The 10,310-nt window shown below is 36.5% G+C and overlaps 1 long non-coding RNA gene and 1 pseudogene across 1 annotated transcript; both read left to right on the top strand.

Annotated features, from left to right (window-relative positions):
- Positions 1-1,181: 1,181 nt before the first annotated feature.
- Positions 1,182-2,847, top strand: LOC143529719 (serine/threonine-protein phosphatase BSL1-like; annotated as a pseudogene).
- A 2,282-nt stretch (positions 2,848-5,129) lies between these two features.
- Positions 5,130-6,475, top strand: LOC143529433 (uncharacterized). The gene is made up of 3 exons (XR_013134655.1): positions 5,130-5,224; positions 5,301-6,252; positions 6,327-6,475. It is a non-coding gene; the product is annotated as an uncharacterized LOC143529433 (long non-coding RNA).
- The last annotated feature ends 3,835 nt before the right edge of the window (positions 6,476-10,310 follow it).

The following is a 10,310-nucleotide window of genomic DNA, read 5'->3' on the forward strand; positions in this document are numbered from 1 at the left end:
TCATTCTTTTAGTTTTGATTGACTCTAACTTATTAAACATTTTCTTTAACACATAATACCTTAATGGGTTATATTTGGCAGACTTATCTTAAACTGAACAAACAATTGTTTTTATTAATTTTATCATATCAAAGGAATCTTTTATAAGTTTACTTACAACTATTATGTGAAATATGTATGAGAAATGACGAAGTTGGAGAATCACATCACGCATAATCAGTCGTATAAAGCATACTGGAATAACTTCAGAAAACGGATGAAATAAACGTATAAAAGCGAGAAGAAATAAATATCGGTTGCCTACTATATGATATATCGTAAGAGGATTGATAAACTAACAAAAACCATGTATCGCGTTGTAAGTTATCGACGCCGCCGCATCGCGCGAATATTCTACTAGTATGTGTGTGTATCTATATCTATATTACATTATAATATATATAGGCGATCTTTCACCTCCTCCTCCTTCTCTCTCTTGAGACGCCTGTGAATTTATTTCCCTAATCGTCCGGAGCTCTCTTGCAAAAGGATTCTACAATCAATCAATACTTCCGGCCGGCGATATTAATGATCGGTTTCATATTGTTCAGATTACCATCATCGCATTAATTGCCCTATTCATCATTGCATTCAGTTGTGGTTTCAGTTGGGCCTCATTTACCAATCACATTATGTATTCAGTTGAAAACGGAAGGGGGATTCAATCGGTCATCGCATTCAATCGGGGTTATCTTCAATGATTTCGATTATTAAGGACCCGTTATTAGAAGTGCCATAAGATGAAAGAGAGGTTAGTCAGTGTATCGAAGGAGGCGACCACCGGTTGTATGAGGTTGTACCAGATGCAAGCTAACGATACTTTGCTTTTTCCGACCATTAACGTCAATAACTCCGGCACCAGGAACAACGTATAGTGTTTATATTATTTGAGCAGTTACCCTATTTATTAAACCTTCTTAAATGTGTATGAATTGAATGGTGTTCATTAACTTGTGAGGAATCAAAACGCGCATTTTTTCTTATTGTATGTAGGATTTTGATTGATTGTCATCAACAAATGTTTGATTTTTGTTATTTAGGTTTGTCAACTATGATGGCGCGCCCAACGATTTCAAAAAGGCATGTTTTGCTGCTTTAATTATTTAATTTGTGTACAACTTGTGCTGAATATTAGTAAAGGTATGTGTGTTGCTGCTGTTGCATAATATTAAATTGTTTCATGTCTTGCAGATGTGTTGTTAGACGATTTTCTTATCACGGAGGATCCAATTGATTCTGATTCTTTTATGTTAATGTCTGAACCGCCTCAAACGTGACGAGTCCGAGGGCTAACAGTTTAAGCCTGTTTGGTAGTATGTCTCCAGACAGTAGACCTGAGAGTCTGTCTCGTGGTTTAAGGTTTTGCCTGTTTTTTCTCTTGTTCCTATAAGTAGGGGTGTAAATGAGGCAAGCTCAGCCCGAGTTCGGCTCGTTTAGAGTTCTATTTGTAAAGCTTGGCTTGTGAGCAGTTTTTTAAGCTAGCGAGCCGCCCTCCGGTAGCTAACGAGCGGCTCAACTCGTTTACACCCTATAAAAGTGACTAGAATAATGTTATCGGAATCTATTATGTATATTTAACATACTCCATCTATGACCTGCTGTAGGTTAAAGTTTGGTAGTCGTGTCATTTTTGACCCTTTCACTTATGCATGTGTCAAATTGGGCTACTTTTTGTTTCAATCTTAAACGGGTCAAACTAAAAAACATTTAGGGGGTGTTTGGGACTCCTTATTTTACCTCCTAATACCTTAAATAAGGTATAAGGCATAAGTTACAAAGTTGTAACTTATGCCTTTATACACTCACAAAACATAACTTTCCCAAACACCTTATAGCTTATAACCAATAAGTTATAAGATATAAGGAGCTACAATTGGGAATCCCAAACACCCACTTAGCTAACATGGGTCGAAAACGGCTCTCAACATCTTTAATATTTTATCCAAAGTTTAAAATAATTTAGTTTCTTTCCAGTGTGAACAAGGATTCTTTGGACCGGCTAGCAGAAGTATCTGCAGCTGAAGCACAAGCTGCTAATGCTGTTTGGCAAGCTGCATAGTCACACGCTATGAACCCAGACGAAACACCCATTTCAAACGACCCACAACAAGCAGAAAACAATTCAGCAAGTAGTGATGATACAGAGAGAGACGTTAAACTTCACCCGAGAGCTGTATGCGTTTCTCAACCTTGATCTATTGTTTTATAGTTTCAAAAACAAACAAAACTGACAGTCGTCTTTTAGTTTTTGTCGGTTATATCAGTTCAGTTTTGTCAATCATTTTGGTCACGATACGGTTAATCGGTTTTATAAACTGCAGGTTGTGGTTACCAAAGAAACTGTAGGAAACCTTGGTGGTTTGGTCCGACAATTATCGTTAGATCAATGTGAAAATGAGAGTAGATGAATGATTCCTTCTGGAAACAATCTCTCGTATCCGACAAAAAAGTTCACGAGGCAACCGTCACCTCAAGGCTTGCATAAGAAGGTCAAACAACATTTTCATTTCACATATTTTTATTATACAAATACTGTATTATTTGTTATTCATCTTTGCAGGTCATATCTACTTTACTCAGCCCCGAAACTGGAAATCGCCCGCTAACAGGGGTTTTTTTCTCAACTCTTATGAAGTCGGCGAACTTTGTTACGCTGCTGAACAGTTATTTTTACACGAGCCTACGGTTCTTCAATTAAAAGCTCCGATTAAAGTGTTCGGTGATTTACATGGTCAATTTGGGGATTTGATGCGGTTGTTTGATAAATATGGATTTCCGTCTACTGCAGGAGACATAACATATGCTTAAAATCCAGTTTTCATTGTTTAATTTCGTTGGATTTGAATTGGGCTGAAATTGACTGTAACATCCCCAAAATTTCGATCCAAATTTGACAACTTAGGAAAGTTGAGGGATCAAAAATAATCTCAAGATAAGTAATGGGAAAATATTAAATAAGGAATTATAAGAAAAATAAGGAAATAAAAATATTTCCTAAGTTAAGTATTCTTATATGAAGGAAAATAATAAAACTCCATCCCACATTGGAAGATGTAAGAAAGTGGAAGCATTCCACTAAGGTATAAATAAGGAAGATGGAATCCATCCCACATGGAAAGTGGTAAAGAAATGGAAGCTCTTTATAAGAGATAGAATTTCCATAGTTATATTCTTTTATGAATATCATGCACCAAGTGGTCCTAACGGAGGGTGCGTAGCACCCGATGGCGAAGGCGACGGTGACGGGCGCAATGTGGCGCTTTGATGGTGCACTTCGCACGCTCGCATCGCCGCGAGCCGCTTAAGAGCCGCCTTAGTATTTTTGGACAACGAGAATTAGACCAGAAGTGACAAGCTACAAAAGATGAAGGACTGAAAATGAAAAATAATATATATGGACCCATCGCGCTACGCGATGAGTCCAAGAAGACGGCCATCGCATACCGCGATGGGACGTGATGACTCAGGGACACGTGTCACACTCTGATGACACGTGGCAGAAATCTACCCGTCGCGATACGCGGCGGTGTTGAAAAAGGGGACCCATCGCGTACCGCGATGGGATCCAAATTTGGCTATAAATAGGGAGGGCCACGGCTCATTCTCCCTCACACCTCTTCACTCTCTCTCTCTAGAATTACTCTCTCTACCTCGGTTTGGGTGCCGAACACCGTTTTGCGTGCCACCGACCCGACAATCATTACCTTGTAATCCGTGCCAAATACCCGGTGTTTTCCTTGAAGTGTGTGCAACCCAAAGATAACCCTACATTTCTTCTTGAAGTACGTGCACGACCCGGCGACACCTACACATTGCCTCGATTTGCATGCCAAGGAAGGTTGATCAAGAACGCCTCAATAAACGTGCATATAGAGTAGAAGTGTTGCCCGTATAAACTTAGAAATATTTAACTCCGAATACCCGTGCGAGGTAAGGGGTTCTGCCTAAATTATTATTATATTATTACAAATGGCTTAGACCATAGTCGGAGATATAGCTGAACCTTGATTACAATTAAGTATTATATAACTTTTCTTAAGCGAAATATAATACAAGAGATAATAATTATGAAATTAATGTTTCTTCTTGAAGAAGAAACTCATAATAGACGTTTCTTCCTAAAGAAGAAACGTAGCATATAAATGGTAAATAAAGAAAGGGACTAAAGGTCCAAATGTTTTATATAAACAAATGATTTTATCAAGGTTAAAAGCTATACGAATTATACTAAAGGTCTAAAGCTAGATCGATGATCTAGTTATTTATACAAAATGTTATTCTCGTACCATAGGTCAGAGGAAACAAAACAAGAAGAAGAATCAGAATATAGGAATCAGTAAAAGAAACTGATTATAAACAGACAAAGTGAATACGCCCCAAACCTTTTACATTGAGTCAGAATGTTTGCATAGGATTTACGTACCTTTAAAAACTTTGTGTACAATAATAAGAAACGGACACTCTGATTAAAAGTACACGTGTACATTCATACATGGTGACTCGGCATTTTCCCGAGGCCATGCAAATCATCAACATGTCTCCGGAAGCTTGATGAGAAATGATTTGTGTATATAATTAATTGTACAAGGTACTTAGGGTAATTTGAACCCAATTTAGTTGGGTGCCTAATGAGTAGTCACAAAGGTATTATTGTTGATTTCACAAAGGTACTGAAAAGATATTTTAGAGTCAGCGTTATTCACCAGCTTTGTGCTGACGTATTTTCCCACCCATGTTACAGAGAAACAAGAAAGGTTAGAACATACAAGCAAGAAGGAATAGAAGATTGGAGTTATAGTTATTAGATGCTATCTGGTGGCTCAGATATTTTATTTGAAAATATTATAAACAGATACATTAGATACATTGACTATTTGTAATATTATAAACAGATACATTAGATAAACAAAGAAATGTATTTGAAATATCAAGCGGGTATTTAAACCCGCGATTTTAATAAGTTTTCAATATAAATGTTTTAAAGACTTCCGCTATAAATCGCAACTCTGATGTACTTACAAAACAGGTATCAACTTGTGGTCACACGCCTAGGCCCTGAGTCGGGGTGTGACATTGACTCTTGTTAAACAGATATATTAGATACATTGACTATTTGTTTCTTGAAGATTATGTTGACCGAGGACAACATAGCTTAGAGACGATTACTTTACTTCTTGCCTTAAAGGTATGCTTACAAATTATAAGTTATAACCCTGGTTATGCTTTTTTATTTACTTTGGATTTTTTTTTTTTTTTTGCAGATTCAGTATCCCGAGAATGTTCATTTGATACATGGGAATCATGAGGCTGCTGACATAAACGCACTCTTTGGGTTTCGGTTTGAATGCATTGAGAGAATCATAATAAGTGATTTCAGGTGCCAATTTTGGATCCGTTTAGGGGAAAACGGGTCAAATTATACTATTAGGGGGTGTGCATGGGTCAGATTTTAAGTATTTGAAAAGTGTTCGGTCTTGATTTTTTAGGTTTTTCGTTTTACAATAGGTTTGGTTCAGTTTCGGTGTTACCATTTTGGGCAAAATAGAATGGCCTAGAATAATAAATTTTGACCTGAAACTTTAGGGCTAATTTTTTTGTTGTTAATTGATAATTCATTGATTACTTTACTACACATTTAAAACTGAATTTTTGATCTAAATCATTTATTAGTTCTTATTGTTTAACTAATTCGGTTTTTCCGGTCTGGTTCGGCCTTTTCAGTTTTAGGTTGATAGCAAAACCGAAACCGAACAAACTGTCGTTTTTTTATTGAGTTTGTTTTTTTTCAGTTTGGTCACGTCTGTTTAGTCAGGTTATGGCTCAGTTTTTATTCATGCATGCCCCTACTCTATTTTTAACATATCAATTGTCAAAAAAGATTTAGATTGTTATTGTAATAATATTGATTTTGCAATCGTATTTAACACATGAATGTACAAAATTCTTAAAAGAAAGATAAGAAGAAGGGTTTATGGCTTTTTAAATGTTTTTATGGTCTATGTGTAATATTAAGGGGGAAAATGACGGAATCTGGGCATGGTCGCGGTTCAACCAACTGTTTAACCATCTTCCACTCGCAGCACTGATTGAGAAAAAGATAATATGCATGCACGGTGGCATCGGGCGGTCGATACATTCAGTTGAACAAATAGAGAAGATAGAAAGACCGATAACGATGGATACTGGATCTCTTATTTTGATGGATTTATTATGGCGAGTTTATTATTCATACTCTACTTATGGTTTTACTTATGAAACCGTGTTTTGAGTTTTTCACTTTTTTGCAGGTCCGACCCTACAGTAAATGATAGTGTGGAAGGTCTAAGGCCAACTGCTAGAGGACCGGGTCTTGTTACTTTTGGGGTATGAAACTAATGTTTTTTTATGAATAAATAGGTCAAGCCAAATAAAGTTTAGTGAAAATGGTAAACCGATCAAACGGGCGGAAAGTCACCCAAGTAGGGGTCAACTAAATCCGTTGAACAAAAGCATTATGTATCTTATTTTTGACCCATTAACAAACAATTAGCCCATATCATTTATGAAATGACATGAACCCAACACGAAATTCGTGAATTTGGATCTGTTTTGTGTCAGACCCAACACTTTTAGCTGAATGGGTTGTGTTCATGTTAACTTGGGGGTTCACAAGTTGACCCGTTCAAATAAATTATTTTACCTTTTTAAATGTGTTTTGCATCATAAATTAAATTGGGTTGGTATTTTATGCCAAAACATAACTTTAATAAGAAATTGACATATAAGACTTTATGATTAAAATGTAATTGTTTTATATTCACTTGCATTTTTGTCCTAAAATTGTAGTTTTAAAGTATTAATATGCAAAAAAAGTTCTAACTGATGAACATCTTGTAGGTCTATCAATTGTATATGTTCAATAATAGTGCAACGGGGTGGTAGATGGGGGTAAAGGGTACTATTATTGTAGGTTGTGGGATATGCAGGTTATTTATTTAACTTGCGATATGCTAAAAATATCGTGCCATTTTATGTATTTTAAAAGTTTTTGGCCTGCATAAGACGTCAAAGCTTACTAACTTTTTGTCATACATTAGTTGTCTTTGACTTTAAAAATCAAAATTTTGAGTTCCTCTTGTTGGGTTTCTATGGATATTTTAAACTTAGTTAACCATTTAACTAGTCACAATTAAGGCGGAAGCGTGATAATCACAAACTTAAACATATGTATCCATATATATATATATATATATATATATATATATATTACAAGTTTATATGATATGTTAATCTATGAATAACCCTTTATTCTTGTTTCAAGATTACCATTAATCTTAAGATTAGAAACCCGAGACAAAAGATCAAATAATACGGGAAAAAACTAAACTATCAAAGATTGTAAAACTTATATTCTTAAACCTTTAAGAGATGTAGTTGATGGTTGAAGAAGATGATGATGTTGATGCTAGACTTTCAAAGGGAAGATCCTCAAACGGAAGATACCCCGAGCCTCCAACACACACCGAGCTATGTTAGGGAGCTTGAACACGAGAAAAACGAGACCCGAACCTCTTCTTTTCTTATCTTCGGCCGAACCAAAAGCAAGAGAGAAAAGGTATTGTATATCTCTTCTTACTTGAAAGTATGTTGATGCTATTTAAAATGAGATCATATCTCAATCAAATCCTTGGTTAGGTCTTGGTCAAGTAAGTCTTACTCAACCTACATCAACTCTTTACCAACTTTGACCAAGTGTATGGAGTGTATGTGACTCATGTTTTAAATGATATATATATATTTTATACCTTATAAAATATATAAACACCCCTTCTTTTATAAACCATTTTATAAAAGAACACATGTTTAAATAATCATTCCAATAATAATTATTTGAATAAATAAATTAACCAATTAATTTATTTAACACTTTCAAGTAATTATTCAGAAACCCGATTTCTGAATGTGTCGTGTTCTGTATTTGTTTTATAGATCATATCTCAACAAATACATAATTGGTGTGTGTCTAACTCGTTATTGGGTATGACCCGACTTGGATCAAACACGACTAGCCACATTAACCTAATTATGTGTCTCGGGCATACGGTATTCCAACAATCTCCCACTTGCACGAGACTCATAGGAAGTTAATGCTAATGGTGAATACCGCCTAAAAACAGGTCACCATCCCTAGTGTGTTTGACTAAGTGCCATTCAATAACATCATCCCCTTCAAGTCCATACTTGATATGATATAGGTAAGTCTTATCACTACATCCCTTTGTTACTAGATGTCCTGTCAAATCGAAGAGACACAGAGTGATCATTCTCTCAATGATTTAACTTAACAGGCCTTAGACATCTAAACTCTCAACACATAAGAGGAACAAATCCCATCTTGACTGCATACATCCTCGTTGACATCTCGTATGATATCTGAGCTCTTTCTTTTACGTCATCGTGTTACCGAAATAACAAAGAAGAGAGTCAAGTTATCAGACTTGATGAAAAACCAGATCCAATATGCATCTCAGGTCAAAGGACACAATGATACTCGCCTTTACTCAAGGATTACTTATGATTAGTTACACTAACTCCATGCAGTGATCCTTGAGAGCGGGTCAGTCCAATATTTGTATCCCACAAATATCTATGAACTTTGGTGGCAAACCTATGCCCTATATTCATCACATGAATATCAACCAATCTGGGTTCATAATAGTCTTACCTTCATACTTGTTCCCACAAGTATGATCGACTACGGACGTTTAGAACAACATAAGTCATTCATGGATTAAACATGCAAATATAGAACATAACTCATTGAATAATTAAAACATAATTAATTTTCATGAGATACCCATTACATTCGTTCTTATACAAACACTAAACACAGATTAAATCCACTCACTAGAATACCGAAGTCCTAATGCACAAACATGACCCTCATGCTTTGGCCTATCGAGGAGCTTCGTGAGTGGGTCCGCAATATTTTGATCGGTATGAACTTTATGAATACATATCTTTCCCTTTTCAACTTCATCCCTTATGTAGTTGAATCTGCGCTCAATGTGCCTCGTTTTCTGATGAGCACGAGGCTCCTTGATCTGTGCAATAGCACCCTCATTGTCACATAATATCTCTAGGGGCTCCTGAATGGTAGAGATAATCCCTAGATCCATGATGAACTTTTTCATCCATGCAGCCTCTTGGGCTGCCATTGAAGCGGCGATGTACTCAGATTCTGTAGTGGATAACGCGACAACATCCTGCTTCGAACTCTTCCAAGAGACAGCGCCTCCATTCAAAATGAAGACATATCCCGACTGTGACCGAGAATCATCTCGGTCAGTTTGGAAACTCGCATCCACGTAACCCTTTACAACGAGTTCCTCCTCACCAGACCCATATATTAAAAACATATCCTTAGTCCTTCTAAGGTATTTTAATATATTCTTGACAGCCATCCAATGACTGTCACCTGGGTTGTGCTGGTATCTACTCGTTATGCTTAAAGCATACGAGACGTCCGGTTTGGTGCACATCATTGCATACATAATAGATCCTATTGCCGAAGCATATGGAACATGCTTCATCCTATCCTGCTCTTCCTTAGAGCTAGGACTTTGGGATGAGCTTAACACGGTTCCTCTAGGAATAGGTACCAAACCTTTCTTAGAGTTTTCCATCCTGAACCTTTTCAGGATTTTATCAATGTACGCACTTTGATTGAGTCCGATCAATTTCCTTTGTCTATCCCTATAGACCTTTATTCCCAAGATATATGTCGCTTCTCCAAGATCCTTAATTGAGAAACGACTACTTAACCACGCTTTAACGTTTTCCATACTTGGTATATCATTTCCAAATAAAAGTATATCATCGACATACAAAATAAGGAACATGATTATACTCCCACTAGCCCATTTATACACACACGCCTCATCACCGTTTTGGACGAAACCAAACGCTTTGATTTCTTCATTAAAATGATGATTCCACATCCGTGATGCTTGTTTCAACCCGTAGATTGATTTCCTTAACTTACATACTTTATCAGGATTAGATGGATCGACAAAACCTTCAGGCTGAACCATATGGACATCTTCCTCAAGATATCCATTAAGAAAAGCGGTCTTGACATCCATTTGCCATATCTCATAATCAAAATGAGCTGCAATGGCAAATAATATCCTGATCGACTTAAGCATCGCGACCGGCGAGAAGGTTTCATCATAATCAATCCCTTGAGTTTGCGTGAAACCTTTTGCTACAAGTCGTGCTTTGTAAGTATC

This window comes from Bidens hawaiensis, unplaced genomic scaffold, assembly GCF_021521415.1.
Source record: "Bidens hawaiensis isolate Kalapana, Puna unplaced genomic scaffold, B.hawaiensis_p1.1 tig00000636_1, whole genome shotgun sequence".
Classification (NCBI taxonomy): Eukaryota; Viridiplantae; Streptophyta; class Magnoliopsida; order Asterales; family Asteraceae; genus Bidens; species Bidens hawaiensis.